At 46.5% G+C, this 23,070-nt stretch overlaps 1 protein-coding gene and 1 long non-coding RNA gene across 2 annotated transcripts in view; one reads left to right on the top strand and one right to left on the bottom strand.

The window, feature by feature from the left end:
* Positions 1-13,464, bottom strand: part of LOC144818546 (sodium/hydrogen exchanger 9B2-like) — a 416,602-nt gene extending 403,138 nt beyond the window's left edge. The window contains exon 1 of the mRNA XM_078676068.1: positions 13,339-13,464. The gene's annotated coding sequence lies outside the window, so the exon portion shown is untranslated. The remainder of the gene's footprint in view (positions 1-13,338) is intronic.
* Positions 13,465-13,840: 376 nt separating this feature from the next.
* Positions 13,841-20,459, top strand: LOC144818547 (uncharacterized). The gene is made up of 2 exons (XR_013607133.1): positions 13,841-13,973; positions 20,107-20,459. It is a non-coding gene; the product is annotated as an uncharacterized LOC144818547 (long non-coding RNA).
* Positions 20,460-23,070: the final 2,611 nt, after the last annotated feature.

Genomic DNA, 23,070 nt, shown 5'->3' with positions numbered 1-23,070 from the left:
TTAATTGTGCGTCTGTGCCATCCCGGTCTTAAATGCCGACCCGGGAGGTGCAGGGGGTAAAGACTAGAGCGTCTACTGCCAAAGATGGCGACCGCCCAGTGGCTACCCGGAAGTTTGCAAATTGATGCGTGAATTCCTCCCTCCACACAAACAGCTGTGAAAGCTGCGTTGGACCAGAGAGAGTCACGTAAGAGTAGCAAATGTGCAAATAAAAGCAGTTCCCCTTGGTGCAGATTGTAATTATGTTGAGAGGAATGTAATTATGTGGAGTGGATTTCTGTTGAGTGGAATGGAATTATGTGACATGGGCCGGAGTGGAATTATGTGGCATGGACGTACACGCAGTGAAGTGGAATTATGTGGTGTGGAATTGTGTGGCCTGACAGTGTGTGACGAGGAGTGGAATAGTTAGATGTGCAACTGCATGGCACGGTGTGGAAATGTGTATCATGGGGTGGAATTGTGCAATGTGGAGTGAAATTGTGTTACGTTAAGTGCCAATGTGTGGAGTGGAGTGGAATTATGTGACGTGGTGTGGAATTATTTGGTGTTGCATGGAATTATGTGGTGTGCAATGAAATTATATAACATGTAATAGAACTATGTTGCATTGATTGGGTGGTGTTGATTGGAATGGAATTATGTGACATGATGTGGACTTATGTGGCATTGAGTGGTGTGGAATTAAGTGCAATGTATAGGAATTGTGATGCATGGCATGCAATTGTGAGATGTAGAATTGTGAGACATGGAACTGTATAACGTGGAATTCTGTTGGGTTGAGTGGAGTGGAACTATGTGGTGCGTAGTGGAGTTTTCTGGCGTGGAGTAAAATCATGTGGCGCAGACCGGAATTTTGCGGCGTGGAGTGGAACTGTACGGAGTGAATTTATGTGTAGTGAAATGGAATTATGTTGCATTAAGAAACAATGTCCTGATCGCTAAGGATGTATAGGCAATTAGTAGTGTATGCATATAGCATTACTCACAAGGAAAGAAGGAGAAATCACATTACTTTGAAAAAAGATAGTTAATCATCTTTATATTGTAACATAAGTTATGGTCATAGAATATACAGTTAGAAACAGCACTGCATAAATGAATTGAAGACAACCATAGAACACTTGGTGCTTGAAAGTGATTGTGATGAAGGTGGCGACGCAAGTGAAAAAAGTGAACAGGAAAGACGGCGCACTGTGACGAAGTGCAATTAATTTACAGTGAGTGGCTCCAAGGTAAGTGACAACGTGATATCACAATACATAAAACATTTTTTCAATTGGTTGTTGAGCCACAGAAGAGGAGTGCGCCTGTTAGTACGCTGTTAGGTCAAACCTTTGCTGTTCACTTTTTTCACTTGCGTCGCCACCTTCATCACAATCACTTTCAAGCACCAAGTGTTCTATGGTTGTCTTCAATTCATTTATGCAGTGCTGTTTCTAACTGTATATTCTACGACCATAACTTATGTTACAATATAAAGATGATTAACTATCTTTTTTCAAAGTAATGTGGTTTCTCCTTCTTTCCTTGTGAGTAATGCTATATGCATACACTACTAATTGCCTATACATCCTTACCGATCAGGACATTGTTTCTTAATGCATCTTACTTACCCAGTCCTGAACTGGTCTATGGGTTACACTCCTGTTAAATTTACAACATGGAATTATGTGGCATGCAGTACATTTATGTCGCGCTGAAATGTGTTGCATGGTGCTGAATTACGTTGCATGGATTTGAGTGGAATTATGTGCCGTGGGGTGCAACAATGTGTCATGGAGTGTAGAGGAATTATGTGGAGTAAAGTAGAGTGGTATTCTGTGGAGTGGAATTATGTGGCATGGAGTGGAATTATATGGAGTTGAGTGAAATGTTATAGTTGATTGCGTACTAGTTTCGACTTTTGTATACTGTATGTGGAAAATTTAGATTTGCTGTATGCCACACTTGCTAGAGATTAATTATTGTCCCTCAATATCAAGCACATAATTAAATTTAGTTGCTTTGAGGGTTACTGAAACTATCAAGATATCTTTATATAATATGGGTGACTGAGTGATGGGACCTGTATATTGCATTATATGTTGTTGTTAGTCTAAGAAGCCTAGTTATATTGTATCTGATTTTTAATTACTCTAATTTGGTTGCAAAACGGGACACTAAGAAAAACAGAGATTTCCCAGGATCACAAAGGGTAGCTAAGTATGAAATGTTTGGCACATAGCTTCTAAATTTTCAGAACTGAACCAATTGAGCCCTTACTAACATCCATATTCAAAATCGCCAACAAGCTGTACACAAATCAACCGGGTATACACAGGAAACAGAAGTCCAATTATAAATGAGTGTCAGATCCAATGAATTGCGTCAGGTTTAAATTAACACCAAATTGAAGTTAGAACAAATCTGCAGACAGTGAAACTGAATTGCCTGTATTTATATGGCTAAAGGACGGGAGTAAAACACTGTTGTGACTGTAGGGGTGGTGAAAGGGCACACTTTACAATTGCAATGAACAGTTGTGTTATCATGCAGCTGCTGAATACACTTCCTGGAAAACTGCCTTTTTAGGTCGAACCCAGTGCTGGAACATCTGTTGATTGTACTTTGTGGGAGCTGGAGATCAGCCCTAGAACTGGTCTGCTTAGGGACTTTTTTTCTGTTCAACTGCCTCTATTCAACTGTCTTGAAAGAAAATAACCAGTAGAGGTCAGTAAAATACCAGAATTGCTTTCTGCTTGTTCAACTTCCTCTAATTAACTGTCTTGATAGAAAACGACCAGTAGAGGTCAGTAAAATACAAGAATTACTTTCTACGGACTTTCTTTTTTATTTTTCTGGCACCTGCCTCTATTTAACTTTTTTTTGGAAGTCTTTTTTATTAACTTTTGCTCAATTGACCATACATATCAATAGTTACAGCTCTTTGTACACAATTGACGTCTCAACATAACCACATTTGTCTCCCGGGAGAGGTAATATAAGGACGCTGGTCTTATTTATGACAGGAGACCCAACCAATGACAGTTTGTACATACAATCAGCAAATTAAATCATTTCAGTAGACCACGGCCCCACATCTTCCTCGCAACGCCTATTTAGTTGTTAGACCTCCACTCGCAACCCTTCTCTATGTGTGCGCCATGGTGAACATATTTTCTCCCACTTTTTAACACATCCCCTACTTTTGTACACCGTTTCTTCAGCCCGTTGGCACCAGTCGTGGTCACATTTCCATTTCCTCAGGGAAGGCGGCGAGGCCACCCCCCCCCCCTCCTCGCTATGTTCCGTTTGGCGATCCAGGCTGCTACAGCAAGCCAAATTTCCGTATACCTGGGCCAGTCCGAATCCCCTTTGACCATCAGGAGGAGCCATTTGGCATCCATAGGGACCTCCACCCCTGAAATTCTTGACATGACATCCGTTACACCCTGCCAGTATCTGGCTATCACCGGACACTCCCTTTGAATGTGAAAAAAGGGGCCCACTTGCTGACACCCCCTAACGCAGAGCGCTGTGTGTGTTTTACCCCAGGTGTGTAGGAGCGTGCGCGGGTAGTATGTACGGTGTAGAATCTTGAGTTGCACAAACCGAAATCGTGTTCGAATTGCAATTTCTCTTGGACTCTGTACAGTCTCCTGCCAATCTTTGTCATCCATGTGTCCTAGATCATCTGTCCATGTTGTTCTCAGGGCCAGCATGGGGTCTTGTATATTATTTACTAGCTTACAGTATATTGTGGAAGTAGGTTTGCCCAGGATAGGGTCCAGGAGTAGCCTGTCTTCCAGAGGTGAGTAATCTGGAATGGGGGTACCAAGCCTATTTAACTTTCTTGATAGAAAACGGTCGGCAGAGGTCAGTAAAATAACAGAATCACTTTAGCATTTCCTAGATTCCAGGCCATAGAAACTTGTATTCAACAAGCACCCGCAGATAATAATATTTAGCTAAATCTTGTATTTTCAGTGATATGTCCACCGAGGGGGCTGATTTTATTTTTAAAAAGGAGTTTTGATATTTCTCTCCATGTGTTCCCATACCTGGCGTGTTCCGCAGTGTGGTGCTTACTCTCCCTCCATGTTAAAGAACAGTAGATGTTTCAGCACCCAGGCTATGTGCTGCATAGCTAAATACATATACAACCCCAAAGACGAGACCAATTGCATTGCAAATGCTTGTTGTAGAAGCACTGGGAGAGGAGGAGTGGAGCTGCAGGTTGAAGTGGAGCCTTGAGTAACACCAAGCATTCTGGCTACCTTGAGCACACTAGATTTCTTTGGGCATGAATTGTGGTGCTACAGGCTGGACCTTGCTGTGAGGGGTATCACTAATCAAAGGCTGTGTCTGGTAAGCAGCCTAGCTTACTTTCCCTATCAACAAGTAATTGACATTTTAAGCACTACACAGTTCAAAAAGAAATAAGCTACAAAGATAGCCATCCCTGTAAACAAAACCCCACAGTCGGTGTGCTCCTGCTGTAAGTGACGTGACTTCCCATGGCGTATACGCTGCATTATTTGTACTTAAAAATATATATATATATATATATATATATATATATATATATATCTGTAAACATGTCAGTTTGGGTGATACATTTAAAAAATATTTTCTGTGTAAAGTATATTCATAAGTGCGGTATAAAGCACTATATATACATTAATTAACGCAGCAAGGGAGGTCAGCCGTCAATGCAGATTTTAAGTTATGCTGTCAGAGTTACTTTCATACTGGTAATTAACACAGTGCCACAATAGCGGATTGTGCAAGCTATAGTAACAATATATTGAAAGTTTAAAATTACTTTAATGCTCATTTAGAGGAGTTGAATGCAATAACTGACCCTTTATCGAAAGCACACAAATTTAAAACAAACCATTTCTAAAACAAAAACAGAGAAGCGCTGTAAAACGGTCTATCTGCCAGGAGAGAAGCCTATGCAGCTTTTGTTTGTAACGAGAAATACAATCCGTCTCTTTCCCTGCAGGAAATGTCAAGCTCATTTTCCACAAAACATTCTTCAAAACAAACTCCACAAGCATTGTGCTCCCGCTATAAAACAACACGTGCTGATAACCAAGGCGCCTATGCTGCTTTTGTTTCTAGCAATGAAAAGAATAAAGGTAAAAATTTAATCGAGGAGCAGTAGGAATCACTAAAAAGATAAACAAATACAGTGCATGGATGTTTCTGAGCTTTAGTGTAGATACAAAAGAATGTTGTCACACACTGCCTGCATAAAGGAAGTTGACCAAGCTGCTTTCACAAACAGATGCAGAGTCAAAAGCAAAACAAGCATTTGTAATGCAATGGGTCTCGCATTATTAAAGTTTGAGTTATTGGCATTGCTAAATAATGCAACACCAATAGCTCAAGCTTTAATAATGCGAGACCTATTGCATTGCAAATGCTTGTTAATAAGTCCTATCAAGAAGTGACCTGTAAAATCGTGCTAGAGTGCATATATGCAAAATGTTAACCAGGCGCTTTCTAAAAGGATGCTCCCCCACAAAATAGAAGTACTGAAGATCTAGAGTTGGGAATGATGGCTGCTGTCTGGTGTCCGAGGATGTGGCCCCAGGAGCCACTGTGGAACTCATTTGCCCATTGGAGGTGAGGTGTGGAGAGGCTGTGCAGGTCTAATTAGGTAGCATGCAGTAAATTGTGCTTGCATTGAATTGGATTTTTACGTATTAGCAGGTTTATTTGATGACAGTGGTATATCAAATATCCATGTAGGCTGGATTCTGGCATTATGATGGTGTTGTTCAAACCGGCACACTGTGCATGCTAATAATGGTGCATTGCAGAACAGAACACGCATTTGCAAAGACAGTATGTCCGATGTTGGCTTCCAGCCTTTTTACTTTGTTATTGCTGGTTTTGTCTTTGGGTGATGGTACTACACCTGAAACAATGATAGAAGTGTGGGCATACACTTCCATAAGTAAAACAAATAGTAAACAAGTGTTCGAAAGGCGCGGGCATTTTGACATTGGCAAAGGCAACCTGTTAGCAGCAGGTTAGCAAGACATAAAAATATCGAACAGATAAAATGAAATTATTACTGCTAATCTACAAAGTGAGACTCGTGTCCTTCACGCTTAATTCTTCACAGAAACCCAGAGAAGGACGGAACAGAGTTTTAATGGCAACGAAGGACACATTAAAAGTCTAGATCTCGCTTTCAAAGCCGGAGCAGTAACTCCAAAAGGTGTGATAACTTACAATATATTGTACTGTTAGCGTTCTAGTTCGTAGCGTGCGGATGACGTAGCACGTACGAACTAGAACGCGATGGATACGCGCATTCGCGAGCAGGGGTTCGTGCCAGAGAACGGAACAGAGCGGCACGGAGCGCTTCGGAGCTCAGAAGCCCGGCGCTCTTCCAGCGATTGTATATATAATTAATAAAAGCATATCCAGCCCCCACAACGATTCCAGTTGCTTCTTTCAAGGGGTAAAACTACATCATTACAGTGGCGACGAGGAGTGGGATCTCCCACACACCAACCCCTGAAAAAAAAAAGAGCAAAATTTCTTCGGTATGTGGAGGTGCAGGAGGAACCTGGTGGACGCTTAAAGATCCAATCGGCCACCCACACAGGTGGACACAGACACCAGAAAAGCACTGGAAGAGCGCGGCAGTGGCAAGCAAATAAGAAAGGAAGAGGCAAGGGAACAGAGTTCACCACATGCCCAGGAACCAAACTGCGCCACTTCGTGCACTGAAACACGGTAGGAGAGGGGCAGTACCACAGCTAGGCCCTGGCTGAACAAAGTGGACGGGGTGAAGGGGGAGGAAGAGAACCCCGCACCGGCACGTCGCAAGAAAGAAACGCCAGCGCCCCAGGGAGGGGACGCTAGTGCGCCAGGCAGTCCCACGAACCAAGGGGGCGAACCGGAAGAACAACCCAAGATGAGCAATCAGGCTTCATCACTCACGGCGCCGATTCCGTTTCTGCCCAAGCCAGGTGAACCCCAAATGAAATGGGAGGACTGGAAGGAGTATTTCAAGAATTACCTAGAAGCATTGGAAGATGAAAACGGAGAGGAATTCTCTAGTGCGAGGAGAAAACGGATACTCCTACACAACTTGGGCCCTGAAGGGATAAGAGTATTCACGAACATACAGGGGTGTGGATTTAATAAAATATCTACTTGTCCATGGGGCAGGCTGCTTAATAAATCTACTTGTCCTGTAACAAAATCCACTTGTCCCCTTTGTGCCATGTAATGCAGCAACAAATTACGCAACAATCTCATATAAGAATTCTGATATAGCCTCTCTGATTATACCAGGGTTCATACCATAGTAGTGTTTGAATACTAGCATTTCCCTATGCTGCTATGTTTCTGCTGGTCTACATACTGGGGCTGAAGGTAGTGGTAAGCAATAGTTCCAGGGTTGGAATGCCCTTTTTAGTCTGTGCAAACCTACTAACGTGCATGTTTTAGGGGTTTTCACCAATTCTTCTCTAATCATTTCCCATACTGAGAACTGTTGGAAATGTACTACTGACAGTGGCAGACTTAAAACTTCTTCCAGGGTTGGAAAAAAAGTGGTTGAAGGAAAAGTGAACTTGAAAACATTCAGATTTTCACATAAGCAAATCTACATCTGCATATTTACTCATGCTAAAATGCAGTTCATAAATATTTTCTGGGAGTACTATTTCTTGGCCTACTTCTGTAAATTCTTGTGAATTCATGGAAACTGTACATATGCACTTAATGCAAGGATATATACCATGGATGCACTTTTGAGACTTTCTTTAATAATTGGGCCTCTAATTAGGCCTGGCGTTAACCATGACCTTTTTTTTTCTGTCTCAGTCTGTCTATCAGCTGGCGTCCCTGTAAGTGACAGTATTTTGCTCTTTAAGAAGTAGCATATTGGCACACAAAGTAGTTTTGTTCAGTGCCCAGAACCGCTGTGGCAATGTGTGCTGAGACCAACATTTTTTTGTTTTGCTTTTGCCAATGCTTGTTAGAATGGTGAGGACCCAGCAGCTCCCACACTGTTAAGGTTTTACAAAAACCGTGCCTAGACAAGTCACTCTTGAGAAAACCAAAAGGCTGACCACCAATTTCAGACCCACTAGCTTTGCCAATGCTTGTTTATTCTTGTTTTCCATATTCGTATTTAAACTGGTTACACAGATCTTCCATTCTGAATATTTTTGGGAAATACTAACATACATCAACATGTTACTAAATTATGCTGCAAAGATACGGTACCTAAAATCTTACAGTAGTTTAGCTAAATGTTTTCTTTTCTTACATGCATTTTTTTGTGAACATTTTATTTTGAAAGCAAAGAATCATCACTCTTGCTTTCAAGCTTCTGCAAATATTTGCATATAATCAGAGAGCATTCTGGGGGCATTATACAGAGCCTCGTATTATTAAACTTTGAAAATGTGTGTACACTTTTATACTGGAACCACCGTCAGTAGTGCAGGCTGAGCTTAAAACATTTACTTTTAGTGCTCACCCTAATAATAAAGGCTTTGCGTTAATGAACCATATATACAAGTTTGAACAGCATTAACACACATATTACATATAACACACACTTTACCTTAATTGTAGCGATAACCTGCCCTACAATGTTGTACTGTAAACTGGCAGCCAAAAGGTTTGTACTGCAGGGGGTTGGGCCTACTTGTCCCAAGGACAAAATACACATTAAAACTTGTTGCCCTTGACCCCAAACAATATGTCCCGGGCGTCGGGCTATAGATGTCTTCAAGCATGTCTTGGACTTGGAGGACCAAGACACTCACTACCGCCCGGCAGTATGTGTCTCCATTGACCTCTTCAACAGAGGAAACAGGGCAAAGGAGAATACATAGACGACTACGTCGCGGCCTTACGCAGACTGGCGATCACGTGCAAGTATGGAGCTTCACAGGACGATTTTATCAAAGACCAAATCGTGATGCACACGACGCTGAGCCCTCTGGGAGACACAAAATGGCGCCCAGGGACGGTAGAGGAACCAACAAATGGGCGGGAAAGCCAAGCCAAGCGAGGAAGCCAATTGCCGACAGCAGGTCCATGTGCTACAGGTGCGGCAGCACATCACACACAGCCCAGGACAGGCACTGCCCAGCATTCCGTGCCAAATGCATGTTCTGCGGGCTGATAGGACATTATGAGAAGGTTTGCCGCAGGAATGAGAAGAAGTCGGTGGTAAAATACATAGCACAATCGCAGCCAGCAGATGAAGAGGGCGAGGAAACGGACAAAGATGTCCAGGTACTATGCATCGAGGAACAGGTGTTGGGCATAGACTTCAAACGCTCCGATAAACCACGTGCGGACATGCTAATTGGGGGAGTGAAGATCGGGATTGCAATAGACTCCGGATCCCCATACACCATTGTTCAACGGTCAGTGTGGGAGGAAGAATTCATGCCCCGCCTAGGTCCCAAACTAGAGCCACCGGATATAAGGCCAATCTCGTACACAAACAACCTGATCCCCATGGTAGGATACAGGAGCCTGAAATTCGAATTCAGAGGAAGGACCGCGACATGCAAACTGTACGTGGCGGAGAAAGGCCCCTCAGTCTTGGGATGGAGAGATCAGGGGGGCCTAGGGATCAAACTAGACCCAGGAGGCAAAGAGCAAGTGCTGTTGACGGACTGCGACAATTGGCCGGACCTGGAGAGAGTAAAAAGGAACTTTCCCAAAGTGTTCTGAGGGACGGTTGGGAAGCTGGAGAAATTCATGCACAAAATCATACTAAAGGAGAACTCCCGGCCGGTATCCCACAAAGTCCGCAATGTGCCCATAGCGGTGAAAGAAGCAGTGCAACAAGAACTACGCAGGCTGGAAGAACAGGGAATAATCGAACCCATCGACAGCTCAGAATGGTTGGCCCCCTAGTGGTAGCCAGGAAACCGAACGGCAAGGTACGCTTGAGTGTGGACCTCCGCGAGCTGAACAAGTGCCTGATAGTTGAGAAATTTCCACTGCCCCGAATTGAGGAAATGTTGGCCAAAACGAGAGGAGTGAAATGGTTCTCAACTGTGGACCTCACGTCCGCCTATCATCAAATTGACTTGCATCCATCTAGCAGGAAACTCACGTCCTTCACAACGCCATATGGATGCTATCAATTCCGCAGGATGCCCTTCGGATTGGCGTCGACTGCAGCGGTGTTTCAAAAGCTAATGCACCGTCTATTCAAGGACGTTGCAGGCATCCAGTATTTCCAAGACGACATCTTTAATAATGGGAACGGACCGTGAAGACCATGACAATAAACTGAACAAAGTACTAAGTGTGCTGCAGGAGAAGGGTCTCACGGCTGAATGGGAGAAATGCAGGTTAGGAATGACGTCCGTCACATACCTGGAACACGAAATATGTGGACAAGGGATCACTCCCAAAAGTGAGAACGTGAAAGCCATCTGTGATGCCAGGTCTCCGGTCTCCAAGGACGAAGTGCGGTCATTTCTTGGGATGACCGAGTACTATAGCAAGTTTGTCCAGCATTTTGCCACAAAAACCTACAAATTGAGACAGCTGATAAGAGACAAAACAGCGTTCCTCTGGGATGATGAAGCGCAGGGAGAGTTTGATGAGTTGAAGAAAAATATCAGCCAGGCGGTGCCGTTGCACGGATATGACCCCACATGAAAAACGATCCTGACCACCGATGCCAGCGAATAAGGCTTAGGAGCGGTCCTTGCGCAGGAACGTGAAGACAACACTGTGGAAACCCTTAGCTTTGCCTCCAGAGCACAGTCACCCACGGAACAAAAGTTCAGCGTGATTGAGAAGGAAATGCTGGCTGCCACGTGGGCCATGGGGAAGTTCAGGCAGTTCCTGTGGGGCACGAGATTTCGTTTACAAACTGACCACAAACCTTTAGTCAAGGTGCTCACCTCAAGTGGGCATGCCACAGCCACCCCGTGTATAGTCAAAATGACTCTTAAACTGCTGGAGTACACGTATGACGTAGTGTACATACCAGGTACGCGCAACAAGGTAGCTGACTATCTGAGCAGGGCCTCAGCCATGGAGGATGCGTCCATACACATATCAGAGAACGAAGAGATGGTGGCGGTGATGGAGGACACAGGAAGAGCCATCAGCAAACAAGAGTGGACACTGGCGTATGAAGAGGACGAAGACATCCAGGAGGTCAAGAACTGCCTCATCAAAGGGTGGCCGAACAAGAAAAGACTGAAAGAGACGTTCAGGAAATTTTATGAAGTGCGAGAGGAGTTGTCAATGAGCGATTCAGGCACCTTCTTATATCGAGGTGACAAGGTAGTGCCCCCAGAGAAATTAATCTCCACCCTCCTGAGCCAACTGCACGAAGGTCATCTCGGTATTGTGAAGACCAAATCGAGAGTGAAACAGATGTACTGGTGGCCGGGAATGGACGTCCAGGTGGAGAGGCACGTGAGAGACTGCATCCAGTGCCAAGGTGCAGACAAATTACTCAAACCGTTGAGACCAGCGTTGGGAAGATTCGAGCTGCCCTGCAACCCCTGGGAAGAAGTCACAGTTGACATCCTAGGGCCAGTATTGGACAACCAAGGTACTGCAAAATACTTATGTGTGTTAGTTGACAAATACTCCAAGTGGCCGGAAGTGAGGGTGCAAGAGGCAATGGACTCTGATGTAGTGATCAAGTTCCTCACCTCGGTGTTCTTGAGAGAAGGAATCCCTCGAACCATTTTGACGGACAACGGGCCACAATTTACATCGGATAAGAGGCAGCGGTACATGGAGAGAAATGGTATCAAATCCAAGCACACCTCGGTGTATCACCCTGCAAGCAACGGACAGGTGGAACGATTCAACCGAGTCCTCTTGGGTTCCATACAAGCTGCCATTATGCAAGGCAAGGACTGGGAAGCGGAAATCCAGAGAATGCTGTGGGCGTACAGGATCACTCCCTCGGCGACGGGGTACAGCCCCTTCCAAATCTTAAGAGGCAGACTCCCGTTTACAAAACACAATGTAGTGTGGAGAGAAAAAACCATCCCAGTAAGTGGTCCCCAGCCGTGGTCCAACACAATCTGGAGAAGGCCCAGAATGTGTACACCGAACATTACAATAAGAGAAGAAATGTAACTGAAACAGCGTTGGTAAGAGGGGAGTGGGTGAGAGTAAAGCAAGCTGTACTTAGAAAGAAAGGAGAAAGCAAGTACAGCCCACCCCTGCAAGTAGAAGTAGTATATGATAGAGCAGCGTTACTCAGTGACGGCAGAGTGTGGTCCCATGATCGCATGGCAAAGATCAATAAAATTGTACAGTGGCCAGCGGAAAAAGAGAGTGAACTGCAAGATCAGAGACAGAGGAGTGATACAGCAGGAAGGACAGTAGAGGGTGAAGATCTAGGAGAAGAAGGAGTGCACGTGGAAAGAGAAGACCCAGAAAGGCCGAGTGTGGAGGAGGCAACAGCAGGAAAGGAGATGACACCCAAGAGAAATGAACTGGGTCCACGGAGAGAGGAGGTAGCGAGTCCCTCGCCTGGTGCCCCTGAAACCTCCACACCGGTAAGATGCACGCGTGCTGGTAAAGTAATCGTTAGACCTGCCCATCTCAGAGACTTTGAATGAAAGGACTATTGGACTCTCTTCGCATTTTATTATTGTATAAAAAAGGGGAGATATGTAGTGTTAGCGTTCTAGTTCGTAGTGTGCGGATGACGTAGCACGTACGAACTAGAACGCGATGGATACGCGCACGCGCGAGCAGGGGTTCGCGCCAGAGAACGGGACAGAGCGGGACAGAGCGGCACGGAGCGCTTCGGAGCTCAGAAGCCCGGCGCTCTTCCAGCGATTGTATATATAATTAATAAAAGCATATCCAGCCCCCACAACGATTCCAGTTGCTTCTTTCAAGGGGTAAAACTACATCATTACATAGATAGCCTACAGATGTGGAAAAATACCCGCCATGGCCTAGTTTGTTAAATATATGTCTGGTAAAGCTACGGCCGCGAAGGCTTATTTCCCAGGCTGTATTATTCCTTTCATCCACCGCCAGACGCTCCTTGCCTCTGTATCTCACTCACTCTGAGTCTAGCAGGCTCTTTTATTCGCTCCTGTCCCTTCTCTTGCTCTATTTTAGTGTTTTCTTCCCTCCGAGTCAAATTCTTATGTGGAAAAATATGTCCAGGTCCCCAAAAATGAACGCCGGTAGGTGTCATCTTCTACTACCGGTTTAAATTAGGCACTGAACTGGACGCTTCCTTTCCATGACGTAACACAAGTAGTGAGAAGAGGCCGGGCGGAGGAGGAGAATCACCAGGGGTAGAGCAGCAGCGTCCTATGACAGGCGCAGGGGGTGGCTTTTACTCACCGCCAGAACCCGGGCAGCAGCGACACACGGGGGGCAGCAGCCGCTGTCGGTGCTCCTTCGGGCTGCCCGAAAAGGAGACGCTCCACGGGTGGAGGGCACGGGCAAAGCGCGCGTCACCAGTAATCCCTGCCCGAAGTGGACGTCGTTGATGCTATAACGGTGCGCTTGAGCTCTAATTGCGCGCTGTCTCCTGGCCGTGGGTTGGGGGCGGGCCGAGCCCATGGAGGCGGGCTTCAGGGATGGTGACACTGAGCCCGGCCACGCACGGTAGCCCCGGCGAATGAAAACATATGAGGGGCGCTCTCTTCTTCTATCAAACCCATACCAATTCGCTTTGAGCAAACACGTCTTATAATTACAAGTAACGCAGCTTGTGGTTCCACTGAATTCACTCCTCAATCCAACGGACTCTGTCATTTGAAAAGTCCGCTCCTTATTTTTTACTTCATAAAAATGTTTCTGTTGTAGCCTTCAAATACCACTCGGAGGGACCGTGGGGTTCATTCAAGTTTATTTGTTAACAGCACAACACCAGAGCGCCCGTTCAGTTCCGACAGCGAGTTTCACTGGGCTGAACATGCGGTCCTCTAAATCGCGCATGCTACAAAACTGCCATATATAGGGACATCCTGCCAGTAAGTATATTTTGAAAAAAAGGGATACTCTTGTTTGTAGTTTACGTGTTTACGTTTAGTAATGTCGAACGTTTGACATACATTTTTAGTGCAAGTAATATCAAACCTTTGAAAGTATTATTTAGCTTGAAAAAGGTAAATATTGGGTGCTGCATCCCAGACGAGGAGAGTGAGTGTACGGAATAAAAGACTTTACCAATGTAAGTAACATGCAAATAAGTTGCATGAACTTGTGCGCGGTGACCACTGGGCCCAACACTTATAATGTAGAAAGTGCTATGACGATTTTCCCCTTTGAGCCAGTGTGCAGAGCTGCGGTTTCTGTTCTCCTTCCGCTCTTTTGTTCTCCTCCTGAAGCATGGGCGCTTTTGTTTGCATTGCTTCTGCACCTTGGCAACGTAGATACAGGAGGAAATATGCCACTGCATGGAGAATGGAAAAGGTAAAAAGAAGACAAACATCTATTTGCTGCCTCCCAGATAATCTGTGACCGTAGTGGTGGCAGTCTTCGTATTTTGTTTGGCAATGATGAGCTCTCGGGATATTGTAATTCCACCTTTTTCCTTTATAGGTGTGCCTTGTTTTAGTGTACTGAGGTATTATATAGAAAGTGTATGGCTGGATGTTTCAGGCATCGACCTGCGTCTATACGGAAACTATACTTAGTACTGACTGGAGGAGGGGGAGGGAAAGAGCAATGACGCATTAGTTGATAGAAGCACAAAGTTAGAATGTGCTGGATTCAAGCTAAAGAGGTTAGAGAGTGTCGGTCAAACTCGAGGCAGGCAGGGAGAACGTGGGCGAAGGGAGAGATTATGTTTGGAGCCCCCCCCCCCCCCCCCCCCCCCGCTATTTGGGCGAATGGTGAGAGCCCAGAAATTGATGGTTGCGATTGACGTACTTTACAGGGCGGGCATAGGGAACATTTCGGAACAAGGTAGGGTTGGAGAGTCCTATTCTATTTCAGGACAGGAGGCTCCGATTATGCTTAGACTCAATTTCTTTACTGAAAGTACAGCAGCCAATCACAGTACAGTAAAGAAACGAAAAAAACTACATTACCCATAAACCCTGGGTAACCATAGAGTACACCAATGGTATATAAACAGTCTTAGAGGTAACCACTTCCTCTTTCTTTGCTGCTCCGCAGCCAGTTAAGTGCATTCTTATTGTTATTCTTTGCTTACTTGTGCATTTTTATGCTGTTGTTACCGCTTTGCTTGCGCTGTGTACCGCTTTGTTGGGCGCTTCTCTCGCGCACTTGCTGCCGTTTTTTGTGTGTGTTCCTCGCGACCGGCGCTCGCGGTAGGGAGCGTGTGCCACCTCCCTGGGTCGGGCGCGTGCCGCCTATTTCCCATTATCTTGGTGGAGTGGAGTTTTTGGGGTGGTACTGCCTCGCGCGCGTCTAGCGCGAGCAGTTCCAGTGCTGTCTGGCCAGCCGGTTCTCCGCGCATGCGCGGCTTTCCTCACGCTGCATTTCCTCCTCACGCTGCGTTTGTTTACATAGCAGCGCCGGCGCCTGAACTCGTCGGATCGACGAAGACGCCCACTGCCTCTCAGCTGGCCCCTTCTGACACCGGAGCTTCTGAAAAAGTCCCGGTCGTATAATTTGCATAGGCTTTGCCGAGAGTGAGCATATTTTTTGTCAGCAAGCCTCCCTCCACTCTCTAATTGTTGTTTTTCACGCAGTTTTTTCTGCATTCACTTGCTTGCTGCGAGGTTTTTTCACTCCCTCAGACTTTGTCTCTGACATACAGGATTTCTAGTCACCAAGTGGGCTGTATTTACACGTTCTCTGTGTACCATGAGTGATTCATATTACTATGAGGAGGAAGGTGACTATGAGGAAGAGGGGTCCGAGTTTTTTGAACAGGACCTTGTTGAGGCACTGGACAAAGGGGTTCAGCATTCGATGAATAAGGCGCTGGTACGCGCCATTGCGCCCCTGAAGCGCCATTTAACGCAGTATGCGCAGAAGCAAGGTTGGGTGCCTTCCAAGAAGTCCACTTCTTCCCCGGGTAATCCCCATACTTCTAACTTTCGTAGACTGGCGCGGTCCTTGTCCTCCTCCAAGTTGAAGGCTGTTCCAGTGGATGTTGACAGTGATGACCAACATGCTTCCTCATCCTCCTCGGAGGTTCTGCCTCCTCCGCCTAAAAAGCGTAAATGTAAAGAACATTTTGTTGATGCCCCTTCGCACCCTCCTGTCTTGTCTTTTGACCCTGAGGATATTGTGCATCCTCATTCCTCTGCGTGGCTCCCCTCTCCGGCTGTGGCGGAGTATGTACAACAGCATATCCGCCATCCATTTGATAAGGACGTACGTGCGCGTCTTCGCTCAGAGTGTCCGCGGCCTGATTTGGCGGATAACCTGGCGGACACGCCTGAGGTCGACCCTACAATGTTGACATATTTAAAAAAGTTTTCAAAGGATCCCAAAAAGGGACTGGATCGTTCCTGGCGGGCTTGCCAGGACAAGGTTTTGGACCTCCTAGGGCCTCTCACTAAAATATTGGATCTGGGTTTCATGGCCAAGGAAGCGTCCTCCACAGTTGATCCTGATGAACTCATTGAATGGGCGCAACGCGCCATTTGCCAGTTGGGGAACGCCAACTGTGCACTCTCTAGTGAGCGTCAACATTCCATTCTGCTTAAGTTGGACCCAAAATTGTCTGAACTTTCATCTTCTGAGGCGGGGGCTGCGGCTCAGGGCCTCCTTTTCGGCCAGCCTTTCTTAAAGGAGCTCGCTCATTTTGTCAGTACTTTCAGCAGTATTGACAAAGCACAGGCATCCTTAAAACGGGCCATGCGTCCGGTTTTCAACAGGGCCGGACGAAACAGGGGACGCTCGTCCGGCCGTGGTCAATACCACCCCGCTCAACGTGGGTACCAGTCCCATAGGGGAGGCCAGCAAGATTCAGGCTATGCCCAGCGTTCTAACTTCTACCCTTCCAGAAAAGGACGTGGACAATACAAAAAGGGACGATCAGGTGGCAACTCCGGAGGATATCAGGATTCCGCCACTTCAGGTGAGACTTCTTCCTGCATGCAGTGTTGTTCTGGGGGGCAGGATTCGCCATTTTCTAGCCAATTGGCGCGCAATCTCCGGCGATGCTTGGGTGCTGGAGACAGTTCAGGGATTCAAAATCGAGTTCTATCATCCCGTCCGCCAGTCTCGTCCTCCTTTTCCCCTTCACTTCTCAAGGCAAAGTCAAGAGTTCATCACAGAGGAACTCAAGTCTCTGGAATTGAAGGGGGCCATTGTGCCGACGGTGCGCCACCCTCAGGGTTTTGCCAGTTCCGTCTTCCTGGTGGAGAAGAAGGGAGGGGGATCGAGGTTGGTTCTCAATCTGAAGGAATTCAACGCGGGAGTAGTATATCGGCACTTCAAGATGGAAGGCATCCATCTGCTGCGGGATCTCCTGCGGGAACGGGATTGGATGGTTCGTCTGGACCTCAAAGATGCTTACCTCTCTGTTCCGATCTTCCGTCCTCATCGCCGCTTTCTGCAGTTTCAGTGGCTGGGGACTTGGTATCAGTATCAGGTTCTACCCTTCGGCCTTTCGTCAGCACCTTGGTGCTTCACGAAGTTGTTACGTCCGGTTGTGGAATCTCTCCGCAGTCGCGGAGTTCGCTTGATCATCTATTTGGACGACATCCTCCTACTGGCGGATTGTCCTGTCAAACTGATGTCTCATCTGGACTGGACCATAGACCTTCTTCAGTCCCTCGGTTTTCTGGTGAATGTTCCCAAGTCTGTGCTACAACCTACTCAAGTGATCGACTTTCTGGGGTTCAGGGTCAACTCCCTCACTTGTCAGCTTCTGCTTCCCCAACAGAAGATTCGTTACATCAAACGGGAATTGACTTCCGTTATCTCGAGTCCGACTGTATCATTGAGATCGTTAGCACGAGTTGTCGGTCTCTTAGCGTCTTCCCTTCAAGCGATATTTCCAGCTCCGCTGCACTATCGTGCCCTACAGCGGTTGAAGATTCAACATCTTTAACGGGGTCTTCGTTATTCCGATCTGATTCCTCTCTCGGAGGAGGCGAAATCGGAAATGCAATGGTGGTTGACCCATATGGAAGCCTGGAACGGCCGAGCTCTTTTCGGCTCCTCTCCGGAGATTGTGATCGAATCGGATGCCAGTCGTTGGGGCTGGGGGGCCCGTTGCGGTCCGATCTCGACGGGGGGACGGTGGTCTCCGCAGGAACTTTCGCTCCACATAAATTGTTTGGAGTTGCTGGCGGGATCGTTTGCGATCAAATGCCTGTCGCCTCTTCGGTCCCACTGCTGTATCCTTCTCCGGATGGACAATGTCTCAGCAGTTCGCTACATCAACAAGCTGGGAGGGACTCGATCGAGATTGTTGGCAGAGATTGCCAAGGAGTTTTGGCACTATTGCCTTCAGCACAAGATCACGGTTATTGCAGAGTACCTTCCCGGCTCTCACAATCTTGTGGCGGACTGGAACTCCAGGTACCTGAAGGACTTCAGCGACTGGAGGCTCCATCCTCGGGTGTTTCGCCAACTCCTTTGAACTTGGGGCCCGTGTCTGATCGACCTCTTTGCATCCCGTCTCAACACCCAACTTCCCCGGTTCTTCAGTTGGAGACCGGATCCGGAAGCTCTGGCCACGGATGCTTTCCTCCAACCGTGGCCGTCGACCCTCTGTTATGCGTTTCCCCCATTCATGATGCTCCCCAGGGTTCTGGCTTATGTGACACGCTTTCAGGCGGAGTTGATTCTGATTGCCCCTCTGTGGAGGGCTCAGCCGTGGTTCCCTGTTCTCCTGGAAATGGCATGCGAATTGCCATTTCTTCTTCCTCAGAAGTGGAATCTCCTGCTCGATCCGCTTCAGAATCCGCATCCCCTGGTTCAGTCAGGCTCCCTCCTTCTCCTGGCGTGGCGGATTTCGGGGAACGTTGGGCGGTGTCAGGCCTTTCTGCAGACGCTACCAGATTTCTCAGCAACGCCTGGGCCCCGGGTACTCACAAACGTTACAGAGGTTCCTGGAAACGTTGGAGTGATTGGTGTGCTCAACGGCAAGTTGATCCCACATCAGCTGATGTCTCTTTGATAGTTAATTTTTTGGCTTCTCTGTCTTCTTCTTCTGGTTTGGCCTACCGCACCGTCAACAATTTTCGTTCCGCTATCTCGGCGGGGCATCTTCCTGTGGATGGGAAACCTGTGGGTGAACATCCACTTGTGGCTAAGGTTCTTAAAGGTATTCGTCTGGCTACTCCTCCACGTCCTAAATATGTTTCTTTATGGGACGTTTCGGTTGTCCTACGTTTCCTGGAAGCTTGGCCGATTAATTCTTTATTGAATCGTAAACAGCTTTCGGCCAAGCTTACTATGCTGTTGTGTTTGCTTTCCTGCAGACGAGTCTCGGATGTCCGCGCTTTGGATCTTGCGGGGCGTAGTTTCACGCCTGAAGGGGTTACCTTTCGCCTTTCCAGGCGCACTAAAACTAATTCTGAAGTCATTTCTTACCCTTCTTTTCCCGCTCGGCCTAACCTTTGTGTTGTCCAATGCCTTAAGGATTATGAGGTGAGTACTTCTCTTCATCGATCTGATATGCAAGGCCAATTGTTGATTGCATTGCAGAAGCCCTTTCGCCCCGTTACTCCGGCCACGCTAGCTCGTTGGGTACGGTGGCTTATGGGGGAAGCGGGCATTGATGTTTCTGTGTTTGGTGCTCATTCTGCCCGTGGGGCCATGGCCTCTAAGGCTTTTTCTTTGGGTGTCACTTTGTGGGACATTATGAAAGCTGCTGACTGGTCATCGGATTCTGTATTTAAAACTTTTTACTTTAAGCCTATTGCTACTGTTGCTTCTGTTGTGGTGGAGGAGCTTTAAACAAGCATAATCGGAGCCTCCTGTCCTGAAATAGAATTCAAAATTTGCAAACATTCGTGACAAGAATTTTCAATTCTATTAAGGACTAGGAGGCGAGGATTATCCCACCCATTGTATATGCATTTGCTATATCACATATTGTTACTGTGCACTTATTCATGGATTTATTCCTACTGTACTGTTGTGATTACTTTATTTTTTCTCTACCCACCCTTTTTATATGCTCATGATTACACGGAATGTGTATTACGGCTTTGTGTCTCTTTTCAGGCTCTGATCCCAAGTGACGCTCCTCCGGCTTCGTCCTTGTTTGAGGTGTGCTGCGAGTTTCTACTCCTTGTTGGCCTGCTTTTGTTCCTGTGGCTTTGGGAGGTTCCTTCGCCCCTTCGTTCGGATGTTGGCTTCTCTGGAGGACGTCCTTAAAGGATTTCTGGTGTTCAAGTTGTTCTTCCTACTGGATTTTGGACAAAGAAAGAGGAAGTGGTTACCTCTAAGACTGTTTATATACCATTGGCGTACTCTATGGTTACCCAGGGTTTATGGGTAATGTAGTTTTTTTCGTTTCTTTACTGTACTGTGATTGGCTGCTGTACTTTCAGTAAAGAAATTGAGTCTAAGCATAATCCTCGCCTCCTAGTCCTTAATAGAATTGAAAATTCTTGTCACGAATGTTTGCAAATTTTGAATTCTGTAGGTTGCAGGTAGAGCGAACCTTAGTGGTAGGTGTCGTAGTTTGTTCCCCCCAATGGTTTGAGGGGAGAAGGGTGGGGTAGATAGTTTTTTCTTCTGAGGGGGCTTGCTAGGTTTTCTTCTAGTTTTTGGTTACAGTCGCTGGCATGCAGTGTGGGTTTTCCCACCTTTGCAAGTTTGCATTTGACGAGACAGGTGCGTATAAAAAAAGAGTTTAATGTTTAGTCGCTGATGCAGAGATGCGCTTCTCCGGGGTACATGGTAAGATTTCAGATTAGGATGCATTCGTGCTGGTCGGGTGGGTGAGTTTGAGAGGGTGAAGGGGTTGTGAGGGTCTTGGGGAAGGTGGGAAATAGTTATGAAGTCAAGACGAGGTTTAGTTAAAAGGTGTGAAGCTTGGGGCATGCGGCTGGTTAATACTTTTACTAAAGTAAAGTTGTTTAGGGTTGGGAGGGTATTTCTGGACAGCTGCACATGAATGTATAGTGAGGTCAACTAGTTTAGCCTGTATGTAATTGTAATGTGCACCTGCTTCTATAAAGCAGCCTTTTTCACACTAGAAGAGGTGTCTTTCTTGGATTCACACCATCTTGCCTGACTAGAATGTAGTGTGTCGTGTGGCACACATCACATGCAACTTACATCCCCTGCCTTCTGAAGCCGGGCGCAGCGTCAGGAAAATCAATAAATGAAGCTGTGATGCGCTCAGGCATTAATTAGGTGGCTAGTTGATCACAAGGCTGAATCAACCTTGCGCAGATGAGTACCTACCACACTGGCAATGAAGACGCCCCTTTCTCTGGCGCTGAGCGACCTCAACTGACTACCTGCCATACTCCCCGCACAACACTAACTACATAACCATACGGCAGTTCCTTTATCCCTGTACATCACCTGCCGACCAGTAGCGCAACAGTATACCCTTCCAGGAGGCCTTCTTACCAGGGCAGCTAAGATGGACGGAAAGAGTGACGTGGCCCACATACGTGACACACTGACTTGCACTGCAGCGCCACCCTCCTCACACCCCAGCACGTCTAAGCAGATCTTGGCTGTCTCCTGCTAGCCACAAGAGCATGGTGTCAGTCGTCTGCCACCAGGGGGGTGCATAAAAAAAAACAATCAGTAGTCTTTCTTGCCACATGTGTTTGGGATGTTGCTAAAGAGTTTAAATATCTCTTCTTCTGCATAGTGGAGAAGGAGGGAGCGCTTCACTTAACTGGTGGTTTCTTTTATCACTCTGAAGTAGATGTTAAGGTGGGCGACCCAAACGAACCAATGAGGCACTGCTGTCACAAGGTCACTGAGTTTGCTAAAAGGGGAGAGAGTGATGATGGTGCAACCAACTTGGTGCACAGGCTGGTATACCTGTGCAGAGCCTGGTGCATGTTGGGCTGCAGCTGGTACCACTGCTGGATCATTGGTGCCATTTTGGTTGGCAACCTCCATCATCTTTTTTGTGAGGAGTGTCCACCTCAACGGTACTGATGGAAGGGGTTCCGAAGGATTCAATGACTCAGGGCAGACCGTATGCTGCTATCATTGTGGGGCCTTTCTTTCTAGGTCTTGGTGGCAGTTAGGTTTGTTCTCATATCCTTTGGACATCCTGTGCCCTTTCCTCACTGTGTCACTGGGTAGCTGACATGATAGTTGTGAGACAGTGCAGGAGTAGCTTATGTTATCTAGTTCTGTCCCACGATAGGGCCATCAGTGACCTCAGCTCACACTTTGATCTGCAAATGAGCCACAACGTTGAGAGGTTCAAACTACACCAAGTCTGCCAATGCAACAACGAGTTCATCATCAAATGGTGGCACGTCCTACAAAAACTGGAATGTCACCAGACAAGATACTGACCCTTCCAAAGTCTCATACTCTCAAATGAGAGAGCTGAGCAGATGTACCTAGCATTCAGCAAAATCACAATCAAAGGTGAAATTGAATAACACAAGGTCATCAAAACAGACGTGGCGAGAACCCCTTTTGATCAACCTCCAGACAGGCCACGGAAGGAAAAAAACAATAACTGAGATTAGGTACTGTAGTCTTTTAGTGCACCCCAATTGAATGCCCTGCAAAAGGAAAACTCTGCAATGGTAGGAAGAAACCCAACCACTTAATAAGGGTAAGTAGAGGAGGGAGACGAGCCGCTATGACACATCCTCAACGTTGAAATGTAAAATCACTCATGGAGTAAGAGATCGCAAACATCCTCAGTTGATACCCCCTGCAAGCAAGCCTCCCGATCATTTAGGAATACAAGGTATTCCTGATAACTTTTACAGCCATAAGAGAAAGAAATATCACCCAACATGGCAAGTCAAGATTCAGGGTTTCCTACTGAAGCCCCAATAGTCTACAGAGCATTGGTGAATGTGAAGAGCAAGGATCACTTTGATATGCTATCACCACACCGAATTTGACACCCGCACAAACCAGAAGTTTTTCATGTGGAGGCACAAGATCCTTGGGCCAGATGTTTTAACGGTTTTTGCGCTTGCAAAGATTCAGTCCGTTTGTGAACGCAAAAATGCGTTTTCAAAT

The sequence above is a fragment of the Lissotriton helveticus genome, chromosome 2_1, assembly GCF_964261635.1.
Source record: "Lissotriton helveticus chromosome 2_1, aLisHel1.1, whole genome shotgun sequence".
In the NCBI taxonomy this organism is placed as follows: domain Eukaryota; kingdom Metazoa; phylum Chordata; class Amphibia; order Caudata; family Salamandridae; genus Lissotriton; species Lissotriton helveticus.
The sequence above is the reverse complement of the archived record's forward strand: the minus strand, read 5'-3'. Positions and strand labels throughout refer to the sequence as shown.